We start from the raw sequence: 17,335 nt of genomic DNA, 5'->3' as shown, positions 1-17,335 counted from the left end.
GAAAGTTTTGATATAATCATAATAAAAGCAAGGAAATATCCGATATTTACGAGAGCATTTTTGCACTCTTGATTTGTTGATTCCAGTTCTAAATGTTGGAAATAGACTTTAAATATGGGCTGGATTATCTGGTTTTGCAAATGACACACCTCGTGAGCTGACGAGACTTTATTGATTTTATTTTTACAAACAATAACGTAGAAAATGGATTTAAAATGTTATGAATTTGAATTAGATAGCCCTGTATGCACTAACTTTAAATCCTTTGAATTTCAAACTGTTCAGTACAATGCCAACGTGAACTCGCATCTGTCGGAAGAAGTGTTGACAACTTTGTTTGCCACAGAGGGCAAGTACCGTCCAAAAGAAAACTATTTTCAAATTATTCAAACAGACATTAAACCGTACATGCGAAAATTGACAATTGAATGGATGATTGAAGTATGTGAAGAAGAAGGATCAACAGATAATGTAGCACTTCTAGCAGTGAATTATATTGATAGGTACATGTCATTGATAGATATTGATCGGACACAACTGCAACTTTTGGGGGCTGTTGGATTACTTATTGCATCAAAACTAGGGAAAACAGATCCAATAAAACCACAAAAACTTATTTCATGTGCGGGAAATTATTTCACCCTGAAAGACATGCATGCAATGGAATCATCAGTTTTGAGAACACTGAACTGGGGATTATTGTCCGTTACACCTACTGATTTTCTTGGTCATTTTTTGAACTTAATGACCATTGCAGATAATTTGCGAGTTCAAGTGTATAGACATGCTCAAACATTCATTTACTTATGTGCAACTGAAATGGGATTTATTATGCACAAACCATCAGTGATAGCCGCAGCAAGTGTTGCAGAAGCAATTAATGGGCTTAAGACAAAATTTTATTCCGTTGACGAATTGTTGAAGACTTTACGTGACGTAGGGGGTATAGATGGTGATTGCTTGCAATTATGCCAGGAGAAAATTAAACGTATATTATCAATTAATTTACAATAATAACATTCGATTCCCCGTCAAAATTCTATGAAAAGCTCTAATTTCCTGAGAGTAGCGTTGATTTTTTATGTAATTCTTTATTCTACAACTGCGTCTGAGGAATATGTGTATGTATTCTTCAAAACTTATTCTGTGATTCATCGTAAATAATGAGCGCTTATAATAAAAGCAGTACTGAAAATATTTTTTTTTATTTTTTATTCCTTTCAGCATGTTAGACTTGTATAACGCAGGATTTGTTTAACTTGAATAAATATTTAATTAATATATGCAAGTGTTAAACAATATATTGATGAAAACTCATTTACTCTCAAGATTTTGAAAACAAAACATATTTGATTATCGAATGAACTGTAAAAACACAATTACCAAACTGATTAAGTTTAAACAAATACTCAAAAGGAAAAGTCAAATATGAAAGTCCCTTTCATGAGGTGAAATAGGAAAATACATTTTTTTCAAACATTTCAATACATAAGAGATACATACATTCAAATTTAAGTGCTGGACCAGAGACGGAATGTTTACGGACAACGATGACAATGGCAGCATTGTACATAATAATCAAGTGAACCAAGGTTATAGCGGTAATCAAAGGAAGGCAATCCGGAGGCAAAGACCAGACATGGAAACAGACACACACAACAAAGAACATAAAGTAACTAAAATCATATATACAAATTTACAAAAGCAAATGAGAAACTCCACTAAAAACTGGGAGCATGGACCAATAGGTCGAGTGTCCTCTGCTTTTCTAGAAAAACCCGCGGAGTTGTTCATAAAAAGTCGTGATGGTGTAGACGAAAGGGAAAAGAAAAACTATGACACATTGAAGAAATAAATTTTCTTTGCGCAGATGGGTACACCGTAGCGATCCACGAGTTCATGATGACGACCATAAAACTTCTGTACACTAAATAGTGTATGATGGTTAAAAAAACTAAACAGAACTCGGAGGTAGTTCAGCATTTAGTGGCGCCTGCAAGTAGTACTTTTCTACCCATAGCATACATACTGATCTGATTCATAACATATTCTTAACATAGCCATGCTACTTAAATTAGTACTTTTAAACTAAAGACAAACACGCCCATCACAACATATTGGGACGGCACTCTTAAAATTGCCATACTACTTCGAATAGCACATACCTACCAAAAATACATGGTCATCACATTTTATGGTTTCAAGTGTCATTTTGGCTGTTTGTGTGTGGTGTTGTGGTCTGTTCGTGGGCGCTGTATCGCCCAACACCTCCATTTTCAGCACTCTACGTTTTCTGTCGAGGTTTCCTCACCCTTAGGTTCTGAACAAAACTTCTGATCCTGGAAGTACAGGAAGAAAGTTACAGATTCCTGGTTCTGGATTTTCCTCTAGGTTGTCTTCTTAAGCCTTACCCTGTCGAAGGGTGTAGCCGCAAGGCAGCGGTGTTTTTAGATCAGTGTTATCCTTCTCTTAGATGGGTTAACCCCCAAAGTTTACGAGCCTCATCTACCCGAGGCTATCGCCAGTGAATCTTAAAACTGCCATACAGTAAATATCTTCACATTGTGGAATCATCGGAAATGAAAAAGCAGATAAGCTAGCAAAAGAAGGCGCTCAACAACAGCAAGATGAAAATCCTGTCTGCTACACAGAGATGAAGACCATCATCAAGTCTCTGCACAAAAACCCTCAGAAGCAAGATAGCTACCATCAACTAAAACGATCTGAACCAAGCTACAATCTTCAGGCTCAGGATAGGACACAACAGGCTCAACCAACATCTGTACAGAGTTTTAAATGTCATACCATCACCTATGTGTCCCTGTTTAGAAGCATAGCAGAATACAGAACACTTTCTGCAGACGTGCAAGCTACACCAGGCACAGAGAGCAATCTCCTACCCAAAATTTATCTATGCTAAATGCATTTGATGCGGACTTTACTTTTTATATGGCCATGTTACATAAAATAGCACATTACTTCCCAAAGAAGTACATGGTCACCACATCGTATACTGACGGTACTCTTCAAATGACCATACTAGTTAAAAACATTCTCCTACCCACCAGTTATTTATGCTTATTACATTTGAAGCGGACTTTACTGTTAATATGGCCATACTACTTCAAATAGCATATTCCTTCCCAAAACATGTATGGTCATCATATCGTATGATATCGGTACTCTTCACACGGCCATACTACTTGAAATAGCACTCTACTACCCACAAATTATTCATGCTTATCAAATTTGCTGCGGAATGTATTCTTAATATAACCAAACTACTTCACATGGAGCATTCCTTTCTAAAATAGGCATGCTCATCACATCTAATGCGGACTGTACCATTCACATGGCCATGCTACTTGAAATTGCAGTCCACTCCCCTGCCCAAAATCATTTATCTTCATCTTATCGTAAGCATACTGTACTCTTTTCATGATCATAGTATATGAAATATCATGTTTCTATTGAAAAGAGTTCTTAATATACCTGTACTTCGAAACTTTCATACTGAACACATCTGATGCGGACTATTTTATCAATATCGCTATATGTCTTGAATATTACTTTCATTCCCAAATCATACATGTTCATTACAACTGATTCAAACCCTACTCTTAACATGGTAATACTACGTGAAATAGTACTTTTTACCTAAAAACAAACATGCCCATCAAATGTTCGGGTTAAAACAGACTGTACTCATAGTTGAGCCATACTACTTGAAACAGATTGCAGTTTTCCCTGAATCATACATTGCCATCAAAATTTAGACTTTAGACGGACTGTATTGACAACATGGCCATTCGTACAAACTTTGTATTTTCACTACAGTATGCCCTCGTAAAAAATCTGATTTCAGCAGCAACTATAAATAGACGAAATAGAAAAATGTCAAGCGATCAGTCACACTGTTATATTGTTCGTTGCATTTTGATAAGTAGTTTATCGCAACAAGTTAAATTAAAATACATGTTTTACGAAAGAAAAACATGTTTCAATAACTTTGGAGGAATTTGTAGATGTCTCCTTGTTCTCGGGATATCCCAAAACTTGTGTTTTATTACATATATATATATACCTTTAATTTTCAAATATTGTTTTTGAAGAGTAACCAAGGGAACCAAGGTTATAGCGGTAATCAAAAGAATGTAATCCAAGGACAAAGGCCAGACATGGAAAACAGACATACACAACAAAGAACATAAAGTAAATAAAATCATACATACAAAGTCAAAACATTTCTAGAAATAAGATTCAGGAACATTTGACAAAATGTCTCAATCTTTACTTTATTGGTACACGACTAGGGCAGATATTACATGCCAGACTGCGAATGAACAGTGCTTCACTCAACGAACATCCGTTCAGTCGTAACCTTGTTAATTCCACAATTGCACCTGTGGTCATGACGAATCAACTTTCCATTTTTTGCTCTTCTTTTGTCCCAAATATACTTTATTACGAAATGAAATCATATTTTCTATGGCACTTGATGTTCCTATTACTGTAAATTTATTTTTGTATGGCTTAAATATTCTTAATGCTGAACAAAATGTAGAAATTTTTTCATACAGTTCAGAAGTTTATTATCAAAAGTGAAAGGTTTATAAAATTTTGACTTCCATATAGTGCATCTCTTCACTAACTTTGTAATTCCATTTCTTGTTTTTCTATTCCTTTGTCTTATTTACTAGTCAATTAAGAAAATCATTCCACATGCATCTTATTTATGAGAATAGTCTTGCAAGTTAACTCTTATGGACACGGAACTTTGTATAAGCTACCTAGCTTCTTTCCGATTCCTACCATGAGTTTGTATATAAATGTGTATACTGTATTTGCTTGTGCTTATACACCTGAATAAATATGTTTAAACTAAAGTAACAAAAGCGAATGAGCAATTCGGACTCCACTAAAAACTAAGAGCATGGACCAGGTGCACCGGTAAGATAAGCGTTTTCTGCTTTTCCAGAAACACCCGCCGACTTGCTCATAAAAAGTCAAGTCCGGAGTAGACAAATCGCTCTGCGTTAAAAGTAGATAAAGTATGCTTTTCTTGTACAAGTCGCGGAGACATAATGTAGTAATTGTAGGGATTGGGCGTTTCAATGAAAAAAAAGTAATGGATCAAAACCAAACAAAATGAGGCGTCAGAAATGTATAATAATGAACAGGAAAAACGAATTAAAATATGAAGTGTATTACAATTTAACCATATAATTGATGTAAGGAACAACATAAGGATTTGAATAAAAAATCATATTCTTTTTATTTTTATGCGTCAAAGAAACAAAATCTCCTATATGGTTGGGTTAATCGAAGTTTCGGTTTTTAGCTACAGGATCAGAGTGAAATAATTCGAACTTTTCGCTTTCAATCTATAACTTTATGATTGTGACTCAAACATCCACGTTAATTGATAAAAAATAATTTGATTCATGGATACAATACCCAAGAATGTGGTCATTATTTCGTAAAATTTCCGTATATTTTGAACAAGCGTGCAAACAAGGCGGGGATTAGATTGTTAAGCGCCCAGCCAATCATATCGTTTATCTATCTGACTCATGTAAATAAACATACTACAACCATGAAGAACAGCAATATTTCAAAGTGGTAGGCGTAACCATTTAGACCTATGAAGTAAGTGGTATGTCACCACATGCAAAAAATCTCATACATATAAATATACAAGATTGCAGTCTGCACAGTTATATTTCCCGCCTTGTGAATAGAGGTGAAATGTTTTAAACAAGTTTTTGTTAAAATTTATTGAACTAGATGGTCATTGTTCACAAATTCTTATGCAAGGTAAGTTCAATAATTCATATTTTTTCACCAACTTTCATTGTGATGAAATTTATTATTGATATTTTACTACAAAATTATATAAGTAAAATGTCTTCTATATCTAGCGAAAAATTTCATACTTTAATGCTACTCTTTAAGGTGAACATTTACGCATTTCAGATTGAAATATGTCACAACTGCATGGTCGTTAAAAATATAATGACTATCTGCAATAAAATAACTCGAATTGTTTTCGTATGTGTTAATAAAATCAAAGGATGTATGACTTACAAAACCACATTATTTTCGATCGAATGAACTTTCAATAAGTATTGACGTCGATTACATAACTAATTGATTAAAACACAATATATGAATGATATTTTAGTCAAATTATTATTACCTTTATTCAATTAAATGAATCACATGTATTTTGCAATTGTAAACCAAATATAAAGACCTTTTCAACAATTAACATCCCTCTTAATTTATATATTGGTCTTAGTTTGATAATCATTTGTAAAACTTTTACTTCTCATGAAAATCAATGCCGGTTTTTAAAAATCAAATTCCATATAAGTAAATATTTTAAAAATAATTTAATTTCAAAAAGTTGATTTCTATGGCCATTGCCTAAATAACTCATATCTAATTAAACTTTGATTTTCGAAAAAATATGAATATGCCTTATGTTTTTGAATTAGAATTCAGAATTTTCCTACTATTTAAAGTTAAACTGATTAGATATGCATCATATTGTGTCCACACTTTCCCAACATGAATCGAGTATAACGTTCTGCGTCGTACCGAGCTGTACTCGGTGAAGCTCTGTATCTATATTTGTCTTGCATAAACAGAATTGTTGTTTTTAGGTTCAAGGAAAATGACACTGTCTACTTGGAACAACTATTAAAAAAATTGAAAATGAAGAACCTGAAGCAACTGGTACAGCTATGTTCAATAACAGGTAAATTGAAGTAAATTTTTGAATAGTTGGGTGAAATGTATAGAGGCTAATGGAACCTTTTATTGTTGTCCTAAAACTTAATAATAGGATACTTATATTGTTCCATATAAGATCTGATAAATATATCTTGTTTAATTATGTTTCTAGCATATATTTAGGAAAGATTTCTGAAAAAAATAAAGAATATTCAAATAATGCCGTGGCACTTAATATTTAATATTTAATTAATCCAATTACAAATTAACTATAACGTCACCATCAAGCCAAGTATAATATATGAATCTCCTGTACATGGAACCAACATAAAGACCTTTTCAAAATACATCGCACAAAAACATTAATTGTACAATTAAGAAATAATTTTCTGTGAATAGCAATTCTAACATCGTTGCTGAATTCATCACCGAGATCATGGTCACTAACACACTTTACTAAATCTTAATTTACATTTTTTCTTATTTTGAATATCATTCTTAAAATTTTTATACCTCATGAAAATCTGCCATTTTTTCTGAGCTCAGAGGGATGCAGGACGGCAATAAACCATTGTTTGCTTTTTAACGACACGATCGTCTGTATTGCTATTAGAGTCCCCAAAATTTCAAAATACTCCTCTTAGAATGAACTTTGGTATTTAGGTTTAAAATGAGAAAGTGAGTTTAGATTTTGACACTTAAAAAAATTGTGAAGTTGTCGTTACTATGGCAACCAATTTTCAAGCTTAATTTACAACTGGACGATATTGGTTTCTTTGAAAAAACGCGGCCAATTCTAACTTTTGGGATTCCAAGACAATTTGAAAGTCGTTATTCCCATGATGACTGATTCTCCCAACAAAACTTCAGAATCCTCAGATTTGGATATAATTTGGTTTTTATATTTGAAAAAAAAATTGATTAAAAAATACAAAAAATCAGACCAAAATTTACAGGCAGTTGACTTTGGGGGCCGTTGCCCAAATTACAAATTTTTGGTCAGAATATGATTTTAGAAAAATATAGATATTACTACAACAATCACTACCCTGTGTTTTTGAATAAGAATTCTGAAATTTTCCGGTGATTTCGAGTCGATTTGACGTGCATCCTAAAAGCGTCTTTCAACTTGAATTGAAGCTCTTTTATGTACAGAATTGTGTCTAAAATAAGTTGAAGTGTCCAAAACGCAATGTAAACCCTCATGCTTGTCAATTGCGAATATTGTGTCCACACTAGCAGATTATTACGTGCAGCGTCGTACTATGCTGTGCTCCACGAAGCTTTATATCTTTATTTTTTACATAGACATATTCTTTTTTAGATTCGAGGAAAATGACACTGTCTACTTGGTTTATTTACTGAAAAAAAAAGGGAATCGAAAATGGAACAACTGCAACAGCTATATTATGTTCAATAACAGGTAAATTGAAGTAAAATTTTGAATAGATGGGAGAAATGTATAGAGGCTAAAGGAACCTAATATTTTTGTCCTAAAAAGTAGGATACGTATGGTTTCATATAAGGCCTGATAAGAAATATCTTGTTAAATTATGTTTCTAATATATTTTTAGGAAAGGTTTCTGACAAAAAAACGAGAGAGTATTTAAATAATGCCGTTGCTTTCTGATATTCACTGAAAGAGAAGTTCTTGTATACCCTAATAGAGCTGTTCATTATCAAGTTATGTTTTTCTTTGTTTAAAATCAATACAACGTAGAAAAGAACAATCATTCTCCCTAAAATATAATTTAAAGGTCACATAAATATGTAGGTAAATAAAAACACTTTCTTTGGCAATATTGTTATCTATACATTGAGTGTACGACCTTGTAACTTTTATTTTTAAGTTCTTGTCAAAAGCTATATAACATTTCGTCTTATTATATAATCAATAATGTACATAAGCATCGTCAGATCATAATTCGAATTTTACATTACACACACATACCAGGTTGACAGGGAAATTATAAATGTCTCTACGACACGTAATAACTCAGATCCACAAAGAAAAATAATTATAAAATTATCTTTTCTTTCGACTATTTCCACATTATATGTCCTGACATTTATGTATTCATCAAAGTTCAACAAAGTGAATATCAATCAATTTTTTTTTCTGGTATAAGCTAAACCTTTAATCAGGTAATTTTGGATATTTTGCTTTTGTCTCCAATGCACAGGTTTACAGGTTTGAAAGGTATGGGCTTCATAAAAAAAATATGAATATATATCATAATAGATTATTTGTGAATAAATGTGACATTGTTTGCTTATATTTTATTTTATTTTTAGGACGCGTGATTACCAAAGGATTTTAGGTGTGACATCCTCTTAATAGCTAGAAAATGTCCTTCCTGATTTAAAGTCACAGAAGTATTTTAATAAAATGGACTAAACGACCACGTGTACCATCTTTCTGCTGTCTTGTTGAAAAACGTTTATGGAGAATTTCGATCTTTTGTCATTGAAGGTATAAACGATAACTTTATGATATTGATCAGTTGAGATGTATGTCTGGTTTTGTTTTATAACCCGTTTAATTTCGAACTCTGCCAAATAAAGCATTCAAAAGACATTTTTTCTAACAATAATAATCAACAAAGTAAAAAGAATATTTTTGTTTCATTATGTCGTTAAGAAATCATTGAAAATTATACAAAAATAAATTTTGTTACCTCTTACCTAGAATGTTGGTGAGGAAAATGCTTCGACATCCTATTTGTAGCAGCGGGATGCATTTATTAACTTATATCCTATTGTGGGTTTAACATAGTTATGATATAAAAGCTGTTATTTTTATATAAGACATCAAGAAGGCTTTGTGTGTTAACGCACTTCATTACTTCATAGTTTGTTATTAGAGACATTACTGTTCATTTACTTTGAAGTTTACTGTTTTTAATATGTTTTAGTTGGTTTATTTAACAAAGGTTAAAATGTCAATATCAATGTTTTTTATATTCTCTGAAGACCGTAAAATTGTATTATCATCCAACTCCAAGATATTTGAAGAATTAAAGTCCAAATCTGCGTTTATTAATATGCTGTGTAGACGGGAGGAAAGCATTGCATATTTAAATGGTTTTAGTCTCTTTTCCTTCCAATGTATGTTAGATTGTATTAAGAATAATGTAAGTTGCAAGTTAGACGACTTTTATGCAATAGTGGACATTTCATGCTATTTTATGTTGGACGAGTCATTGCTGGACAATATTTTACCTATGATTCCAGCGTCAGAAAAGAAGGTATACTTAAAGGCGATGCATACTTTAATTTTAAATGGTTATGTAGATTTAGTGAAAAAAAGGTTCAAGGAATGTAGGATTCCAGAATTTTTGATTACTGAAAAATTTCATAGAAGCTATCATAAATGGAAAAAAGCTTATACTCGAGCGGCAAGATTTCAAAATTGGTATGTAGCTTACTGTCAGCCATTTTGTAAATGTACAAAGTGTACAGAATTTCGGCATCAACGATTGATCCAATTTTGGACTGGAGAATACAGCACTCCATCATTTGAAGTATTCAGAAAAACACCTCTCTCTGAAAAGAAATAAAGACGAAAATAAACAATTATTTTTTCGTAGTGTTTAATCAAGCTTACTGAACATTTTGAGAACATATTTTAATTTAATAAGTTATCTCTCACCTAGAAAGCTGGGAAGAGAATTGGTTTGGTAGATGTATATTATAGACAATAATATATCCATCATTCTCGTCATAGCTGCGAGATGCATTTATATACTTCAACCTCTTTGTGGTATCATAATATATATATATATATATATATATATTTTTTGTAAATAACGCAGACTTTTTGTGTTGCACTAGATTTCTAACAAGTATATTTCTGGAACAAATTTCTGTTGTTACAAAATTGAAGTCATCACTACAGAAGTTTTCTGGTCGTCATCATGGACTTTTGGATCATTACGGTGTATCAATCTGCGCCATTAAAACAGATGTGTTCAACGTGTCATAGTTTTCCTTCCCTCTTTCGTCTACCCCGGACAAGACTTTTTATGAGCAACATGGCGGGTGTTTCTAGAGAAGCAGAGGATGGTTACCCTGCCGATACACCTGGTCCAAACTCCCAGTTTTTGGTGGCGTCCGAGTTGCGCATTTGCTTTTGTTAATTTGTATGCGTTATTTTGGTTACTTTATGTTATTTGTTGTGAAAGTATGTTTCCATGTCCGGTCTTTGTCCCTGGTTTACATTATTTTGAATACCGCTAGAACCGTGGTTCCTTTGATTACTGTTCACCATCAAAATTTTGAATAGCGTAATACACGTATGTTACGCTAATTTTATGCGTACATTGAAATCTATCGATCTGTTATTTCAAATGTTGATGTGGTACAGAAAGTTTTCCATTTTATGGTTTTTGGTTGAATCGAGAAAGCTAAAAGGGGGATGGGTATGTTGTATAGGGGGATGGAGTATTTGAATGGAATGGATGGGAAATTAGATTTGAAAGTATTCATTGATATGAAATATGTATCAAATAAAATTACAAATAGCAATTTGAGTGTTGAGGAATTTAAAAATAGAAAAAAATTAAATTTGATAATGCAAATAATTCAAATCGGATTTTATTGGGGGGGGGGTATTTGTATGGGGATGGGGGCGTAAGGACAATTGGAAATGGCTAATTGTAAACGGTGTAAGTGGTACGTTTAAACCATTCAAAGTTGTACGTGCGTAGGATGGTCTTTGTCCAAATTTGAAATGCCCCGTGCAGGTCCGGGTGTCAAAAGAATAGGCCTGCAGCAGCGCTAAGCTTGTCGTACAAGGCGACTAAATAGTGCTCAGAACCCTAGCCGGGGTCTCGGGAGCTCTGCCCACAGAGCAACTGGGTTATGTGCTCCTGGTGGTGGAATGGGGTACCCCTTGCGTGTTACATGCTGGGGTTTTCAGGCTATAATACGGAAAACCTGACCGCAAACCATGGTGCACCGTGTTTGGAAAGACGCCACGTTCCTTGCACGTTAAGGAACCCTAAAATGGTATTCGATAGGAGTAGGAACCTTTGCGCTCCGCCAGAAAGGCTAAACTGCCCGATCTTTTTTTTTTTTCATTTCATCGTCATCATCATTTATGTTCTTTTTATCATCCATGTTTTGTTCACCGCCTGAATTTGGCTGAAATATTGCTGCTCGTGCGTTAAACTCCAACAATCAATCAATCAATCATGTTTGAGATGGAGTTATTATATCAGTGACAACATATATATTTCCAGTAGATGGGTAGGAGGATTTTTTAAAATTTTATTTCAAAATTTGCAATGACGTTTTTTTTTTCTGTATTTAAACCTTTTTGTTTTTAAATCATACATTCGTCTCACACTCATATTAACTTCATTCAAGGATATAAAGAACGATAACTCTTGCAGAGTTTTAATTTCATGTATTTTATCTCAAATTGAAAATAAAAATCTAAGGATAGTTATGTGGTCTGTAACTGTTTCTTACGAATGAAATAAAAGTTGATAGGTTGGTGTTTGACATACATGAATCACCTAATGACCGATTTGTTTTCTTTTGACTGCCACCTAAAACATTGCATGCTATGATAATTTATGGCTATGGCGTTAACTTTCTTTATAGTTATACTTTTTTAATTAATATTTGTACGTAATCATATTCTATATTTGAGACTTTTTGTTCATTGACTTTGTAATACCGGTTTGTGAGGGTATTTCACAAAAGTATAAATTGCAATTTCAATGTTTGTTATAATTTCTGAAAAGAAAACAGTAAAATAGTATTATAAACATGCATGATATTTGAAAATTGAGGTCCAACTTCGAATTTATTAAATGCTGTGTCGACGGGGGGGATATTTTATTCACAAACAGAAAAAAAGCTCATAATCAAGCTGCAAATTTCAGCATTGGTTTGTGGCTTATTGTCAGCCATTTTGTAAAGTCATTCTGAAAAGTAATGGAGATGAAAAGAAGCAATTCCTTTTATTCGTGGTGAATTTATAAAACATGTAAAAAGTGACCTCTTACCTAGAAAACTGGGAAGAAAAATGGTTTGGTAGATTTATATCATAGACATTCTTGTTTCCGCTGCAAGACGTCTCATTTACTTCAATCTCTTTGTGGCTTCAGAGAAGCTATTTATTGGTAGTGATTGTTAAATAAACTGTAAAACAAGCCACAAAGAACGCTTTTATATTAACTGTTTATAATGATAATTGTATGCATACATTCGAAATTGATATTGTGTAATTTCCATTGCTGTTACATATACTGGATTGTCTTTGTCTGCGTAATGTCGCATTTTTTGAAATGGATTTGTTATATTAGTGACGACAAATATCTTAAGGAAGGGGTAGGCAGTATTTTTTTTTCAAAATTTGCACTAAGGTCATTTTTTAATTAAACAGTTAATTCGATTTTGTTCGTTAAAGCAGTCCCTATTAATATGCAAATGACTAATATTGGTAAACAAAGAATTTTTATGACTGATACATTAAAAATATTACATCTATAGGAGTGCAAGATGGGAAGATTATCTGACGGTAAGATATAAGCATTCCTTAGCGAGGTTCCCCAAGATAAAAAAAAACTATTATATCTTACCCACGGGTTCCGGAGATTCCCCACACTTGAATGATAAAAACTGGCTTTTGTTTCTTTTTATGTTTGAATTCAAACAGTCAACATTTAACAGCTGATCATAACGTATCAATGTGACAGAGATACGCCACGATCAGGTGCAAAATGTAGATCGCTTCAAAACAATCACTGATTATAAACAAACTGTAGTAATAATTAATCACCGATCATTTCTGATAAAATGTTTATGTAAAAAGAATCTTAAATCACTTATTGAATAATATTATGGTTCCCTTACTCCTCATTTAATAGTGAGATTTTTATGGGAAATTGCATGTGTTCTGTCTTTATGGATGAGAAATTTCGTACAGCTAAAATAGGAATTTGCTTCATTATAGTGGTATAGGACAATAATTTATGACCTAATTCAATTGTTCAATTCTAGACTAAATATTGAATATCAACACAGTATAGTGATTTCAAGATAAAAAACGCCAGAAGGATGCCTCGTAATCCTGCTTTGAAGTATACAAGTGCACATCCTAGGGACACTGGTTCTTTTGTTCCATATTTAAGCGATTATGTTGACCTACTCGAATATTCGGAAACACCAATACGGACAAGCGATTTGGTTTCTTCATATCTGTCATACATTCGCACACGAACAGAATATCGATGTAATGAAAATCAAGCAAAAAGTGGTTTCAATAGGGCCTTTAAAAAAATTGCAACTGTGAGAAAAATAGATAGTTGTACAAGTCCGAGAGGATACTATGTGAAATTACCACGACTTTTACGACATACTACACCGCAGTCTGAAAATATAAGGGTTATGTCCGCCGAACTGTTGATTAAAAAATTATTCATAGACAAGGAAAAGGGTTTTGGTGTTTTTGCTCAATGTAACTTACCAAAAGATCATATTCTGGTAGAATATAAAGGTCAATGGATACCAAAATACGAATATAAAACTCGTGAAATGTTTTATGAAAGCGAAAATTTGCCCCCTGTTGCCGTGTTCGATAAAAACAAATATCTAGATGGAAACAGAGATATTAATGGAACATTATTTAAAAAGGACGAAAACATAGCAAGATTTTTTAACCATTCGAAACATTCACCAAACTGTAAGCTTATAGGACAAATCGATGAATTTGGAGTTAAAAGGTTGTTTTTGCAAACAAAATTTTCAGTTCCAAACGGAATGGAATTAGTTTGGGATTATGGCGAGAGAAAAAGAGAGATAACATTAGAAAACCCTTGGCTAATGCACTGAAATTGAATAAATAGATATTGATAGCAATACATGTTACATTTTTTTTTTAAATTTGCTTATAGTATATGGGTGAGTGTTCCTGGAAGTTCGCCTACTTTATGTACTTTATGCAATTCAATTTTCTTTTCTTCCTGTAATTACAAGGTACTTTTATCTCTCTTCATAGCAAGACATTTGAAAAGTTAAGGTCAAAATCTCAGTTATGAAAAGGCTGTATTGAAGTGAAGAAAACATTATACATAAATCATTCAAATGTATAATGTTTTCTTCATATTGTATGCGTTTTCATATTAGAAAAATCACTGCTTGACAACAATTTATTTTTGATTTCAACTTCTACAAAGAAGTTATAATTAGCAATAATCAATATAAAATCCTGACACTGCATATGGTAGAGGTGATTCATGGTGTAAAAAACCAACCTAACAATTTTTTTTTATCGTTCGGTGTGCTAAGTGCCTCATTTTTGGATTTGAACATCATAAGTATATCAATGTCAACATATTTTGTAGATGGGTAGGCAGTTAATGTTATGATGTCAAAATGTGCCAAAACATATAACAATAAAGTAATTTTATCACTAGTATATATTTGAATGATTTTTATCTTCCTTCCTTTCAGTGTATGGTTGTAAATATTCAGAATATTTTTTGCATGCTACGTGAGATGTATAATATTGTATACATTTCATGCGCTTTTATATTGGAATAGTCACTGCTTGTACCAATCCATATAAAATTCTGACACTGCCAATGGTAGTGGTGATTCATAGTGTAAAAAAAACCTAACAAAGTGTTTTTTTTTTTTTTTTTTTTTTTGTCGTTCGGTATGATGTATGTTTGCTTAGTGCCCCACTATTGGATGTGGACATCATGAGTATATCAATGTCATTTTGTTGTACATGGGTAGGCATTAAATGTTGTTCTGATGTCAAAATATGCAAAAATGTCTTTTGTTAAAAGAATAAGTAATGTGCAAGTGGTAGACACTAAAATTTTAATATTGCATGTATGTATCTTTCTCTGTTCTAGCATTGTGTCGTATATATATATATATTTTTTTCTGTATGCGATTAAGTACAATAAACATAGTATTTCTTTCTTGTTAAATTTGTTATGTTTCGATAATGAGCCATTCAGAATACAAATGACTAATCGTAACAAGCTGCTAAGAGTCTGAGTTCAGAAAGAATATAAAACAGTGACATAATCTATATACTGTAACAAAAGATGCTTATATTGTCCATGTTCCGTTGTTTGTGTATCAGATAATGATGGTCGATCATTATAATCTCGTTATGACCATCATTTTTTTCTTTGGTAATTTGACACTAATAGTGTAACCATTTGCACCGGAAGAACCGATTTATTTATTTTGTCATGGCTTTTATTATCTGTCGTCTTTCATGGGCGTGACATTTTATGACCAATTCGGTGGGTTAATTTTAAAATAGCCGAAGGCGTGTGTGTGTGTCTTACGGGTTCCAATTGTCAATATGCATAGTTTCAACAGTATATGTCAGCAGCAGAAATTTAACATGCCTAAAAATCATTTTAAAACACAGGCCCAAAAAAAGGTGGAAAAGAAGTCATTGATTAATGTAAAATCATTTTCTCTGTTAATCCACTTTTGCATTTAATCCCAGAAAATGCTCAATTTTAACAAGACATTTGGGAAATAAAATGCATGTTCTTATCTTCTTGCAATGATGAAATAAAATCTAATCTCTACACAAAAAATATGGTTACTGATTGGGTGCAAGATGTTCCAAAATTCGACTATCGATTGTATACTTTATAAGAAATTGCACAACTGCTTCTAATTAACAGCCATCGGACATAAAATAACCCTAAATCCTGGACACAAGTTGAAAAAAATCTTTTAGTGCCGGTGGTCTATATCATGTACTATGACCCCAAAACAAAAAAAATGCTACAGTAACGAGGGAGATGGTGTTCTATATCATGTACTATCCCAACAAATGCCACAATAACGAAGAAGACGGTGTTCAATATCATGTGCTTCTTTATTTAAACTATGAAAAAATGACAAGGATGTGGAAATATATCATGTCAGCTGAATGCATATTATGACCTGCGGTTTCCGACAATCTGTCAAATGGTCCAAAATATGACAAGCAAACATCCTTAAAAATTTGTTCCTCAAGCAAGTCAGCATTAAAGGTACCCTACACAAGTTTCGTGTTTAAAAGTTGGGAAAAAACATAAACAAATCAGGAGAACTTACTCAAAACTTCAGAACATTTTTATTATTATTGTTTAAGAACACATATCTACACTTACAGGGTAAGGGGAAACTATGGAACAAACTATACGACAAACGCGATGACTTTTTATTCAGTATTGTCAACTTTCCTTTCATCTGTGGCAATATCCTTCCAGCACCTTCGTATCATATCACAACTTAAACGTTATGCTAGAGTTTGCCGTTACTACGCATATTTTCAGTATCACGCTAGACTTCTTACAATTAGGTTTCTGGAACAGGGCTATGTAAGATATCACTACAGAAATGTTATGGTCGTCATCATCAAATGGTGGATTGTTCCAATGTAACCACCTGCGCCTCGAACATTGATTTGTTCAACGTGTCTTAGGTAATATATTACGGTTAGGTTAGGTCAAATCTGAACATTTGGCCTCATTTTGTTGAAATGAAGCTGTATTGAGGCAGTCCACATAGAAATTTCAAGTGCTTTGTCCTTGAAAAGTACATGTTTTTCTAATTCTTG

The 17,335-nt window shown here is 32.8% G+C and overlaps 1 long non-coding RNA gene and 1 pseudogene across 2 annotated transcripts; both read left to right on the top strand.

The window, feature by feature from the left end:
* Window positions 1-204: 204 nt before the first annotated feature.
* Window positions 205-1,014, top strand: LOC148610337 (G1/S-specific cyclin-D1 pseudogene; annotated as a pseudogene).
* Window positions 1,015-2,672: 1,658 nt separating this feature from the next.
* On the top strand, window positions 2,673-12,726 carry LOC148610336 (uncharacterized). Of its 2 annotated transcripts, XR_015914801.1 has the most exons (4): window positions 2,673-5,817; window positions 6,669-6,763; window positions 8,063-8,161; window positions 9,034-12,726. It is a non-coding gene; the product is annotated as an uncharacterized LOC148610336 (long non-coding RNA). The 2 variants fall into 2 exon arrangements; XR_015914800.1 differs by lacking the exon at window positions 2,673-5,817 and having other exon boundaries at window positions 6,084-6,763.
* The last annotated feature ends 4,609 nt before the right edge of the window (window positions 12,727-17,335 follow it).

This window comes from Perna viridis, chromosome 8, assembly GCF_037379345.1.
Source record: "Perna viridis isolate PV_CMFRI_1.1 ecotype Kerala chromosome 8, ASM3737934v1, whole genome shotgun sequence".
NCBI lineage: Eukaryota > Metazoa > Mollusca > Bivalvia > Mytilida > Mytilidae > Perna > Perna viridis.
Note: the sequence above shows the minus strand (reverse complement) of the source record. Positions and strands in the feature narration are given on the sequence as shown.